Genomic DNA, 3,348 nt, shown 5'->3' with positions numbered 1-3,348 from the left:
CTCTTATAACTAAAGATTTATATATTCTTTTTAACTAATAGAGTCTACCTAATATTTTAGAAGACTCTATTACCTATTTTAGATATATAAAAGGTCATATATAACTAAGAAGATTAGTACACGTGACTCTTATATAACCTTATAGATATCTAATCATGTGATAGCATAACTTATATGCTCACATGATAATCATATAACATTCACATGATTCCATAAAGAGCTTGGAAATAGGTCTTGAACAAAAGATTGAGATACTTATAGCTATAATTATAATATATATATATATATATATATTATAGACTAACTAAGCTAGTTAAGTCTATAGAGACTAACTACCATCTTAATCTTAAAGAAGGTTATATCAAAAATGGATATCACGAAATTTCCAAAATTAATAGGCTCTTCTAATTATAACTTATAGTCTATTAGAATGGAAGTACTATTAGTTAAAAGAGACTATACGGATATTAAAAATAATACTATTACCCTTAAAGCAGCTGGTAATAATAAAAGCCTATATAGAGAATTACTAGTTAAGATTAATAAGGTAAGTACCTTAATTAAGCTTATACTAGGAGATGGGCCATTATTATAATTAAGGTATATTAGTGACGCTAATATATTATGGAATAACCTTAAAAAACTATATGGTTAATAAGGTTTTAGTGCTGAATTTATTAGTTATAAGGAGCTAATAAATACTATACTTAAATTTAGTAAAAATAATATAGAGGTTTATATCCATAATATAAAAAGGCTCCTAAATACCTTAGCTTTATCTAATCTAGTATTACCACCTAAGTTTATAGTAGTATTTATATTAAATAATCTAAGTTTAGATTATAATTATATAGTGGCTATAATTATACAAACTATAAGGTTATCTAAAAAAGAAATAGATCTAGATCAGATATTTAGTTAGCTGCTGGATGAAAGTAAGAGATTAGGTAAAAAGGCTAATACTAAAGATATAGTAGATATAGAAATAACTTTACCTACTAAAAGTAATAAGCTTAAGAAACCTAAATATATATCTTATAATAAAAAAGGGTATATAAAAGAAAAATACTGGATAAAGCACCCTGAATTAAAGCCTAAGATAATAAATAATACCTCTGAGTTAGATAATAGGGAAGAATTAATCCTTATTACTAATCAGGTATCAAAAACTAAATCTAGTATTGAATAGGTACTAGATTCAGGAGCTACTATTCATATTTATAATAGAAAAGATGTATTTTAATCTATTATACCTATAGATAAGATAATTATCTAGGGGAATAGTAGATTATTAATAAAGGCTTTAGGAGTAGGTAATATTAGTATTATATTTACTAGTATTAATAAACCTGCTATCCTAAAAGATATGCTTTATATTCTAGAATTATAGGTTAACTTAATTTCAGTTAACCAAGTAATTAAAAATAGAGTGATTATTACTAGTTTAGCTAGTAAAACTAAACTTACTAAAAATAGAGAGCCTATAGCTAAGGTAATCTATAAAAATAAGCTTATAATCTTAGAAATTAAGATAAATAAGCAATAACAACTAATAGAGGAAAATAAGGACTTGATTTTCCTCACAGAATCTATAAAGAAAACTAAAAATCAAGTTTTCCTTACAGATGGAAATTAAATCATATAAGATCTATAGCATGCTAGGATGGCGTATCCTAATAATAAAGTACTTTCTAAATTATAAAATAATATAGAAGGTATTATTATTAAGGATAACTCTTAAAAAGATTGCACTATATATATATAAATAAAACTTACTAGAAATATTAGTAAAAAACCATCTACTAATAATTCTAGATATTTACATAAAATATATATAGATATAAGTGGACCTATTACACCAAAAACGCCAAGTAGCTATAGATATTATATAACATTTCTAGATAATTATTTATGATATCTTTCTATCGAGCTATTATTATTAAGGAAAGATATATATAAGGTAATTATAAGAAATATCCGCCTATTAGAGAGATAAGCGCCTAATAATGAAAAATTAGCTATAATTCAAATAAATAATGAATTTAAGTTAAAAGCCCTAGCAGAATATCTATTAGAAAAGGGGATTATAATTACTTATTCAGCCCCATATACACCTAAACAAAATAGGATAGCTGAGAGGGTAAATAGAATATTACTTAATAAGGTTAGAGCCTTATTATTTAATACTAATTTACCTATATACTTATAGGGTAAAGCTATAATAGCAGCTACTTATTTATATAATAGGATACTAAACAGCTCATTAAGCTTCAAAACCCCATATAAGATGAAATTAGGTAAAAAACCTAATATAAGTAATATAAAAATCTAGGGATTATTAGCTTATTAAAGGCTACCTAATCAGGTATTAAATAAGCTGGATCTAAGATCAAAACCCTATTATCTAATAGGATATGGATCAAATTAATATAAATTACTAGATTTTATATTTAATAAGACTATCTGGTCAAGAGATATAAAAATACTAGAAGGCAGATTTAGAGAATTACCTCTTAATTCTCTAAAAAATCCTTATATATCTAAAGATATATTAGATATAGAATCAGCAGATTCACCAAATATATCTGATTAAGAAGATATAGAGGATAAAATAGCCCTAGTAACTAGTAATAACTAAGAAAACTTAATAGATCCTAATAACTGGTAAAGCCTATATAATTAGTTATTAGAATAAGCCCTAATAACTGATATAGAACTAATAAGCTATTAAGAGATAATGACTTATCCTGATAAAGAGCATTACTTAAAAGCTTATAATCAGGAAATTAATCAGTTTATTAAAAATAATATATAGACCCTAGTACCTAAACCTAATCAAAAGGTTTTATAGGGTAGATAGGTATTTAATAAGAAGATTAAACCTGATAGTTCTATAAAATATAAGGCTCACTAGGTAGTAAAAGATTATATATAAGTATATAGTATAAATTATAAAGAAATATTTGCTAGTACTACTAAGCCTAATACTATAAGGATTCTATTATATATAGCTATATATTATAACTAATTTATAGAATAATAGGATATAAAATAAGCATTCCTAAATATACCTATAGATACAGAAGTATATATAGAACAACCTTAAGGATTTATAGATTAAGAAAAACCTAATTAGGTTTGTAAGCTTAATAAAGCTTTATATAATCTAAAACAATCTGTAAGACAGTGGCAGCTATTTTTAACTGATATATTAGTTAAAAAATTAAAATTCTGCTAATCTGTCACAGATACTACTATATATTATAAAGAAGATATAATATTAGTGTTAATCCAGAATGAGATTTATAATATATTTCTTAAATAACAGAATGAAAATATTAGTCATTC

This window comes from Verruconis gallopava (assembly GCF_000836295.1).
Source record: "Verruconis gallopava strain CBS 43764 unplaced genomic scaffold supercont1.53, whole genome shotgun sequence".
Taxonomy (NCBI): domain Eukaryota; kingdom Fungi; phylum Ascomycota; class Dothideomycetes; order Venturiales; family Sympoventuriaceae; genus Verruconis; species Verruconis gallopava.
This window is presented reverse-complemented; position numbering follows the sequence as displayed.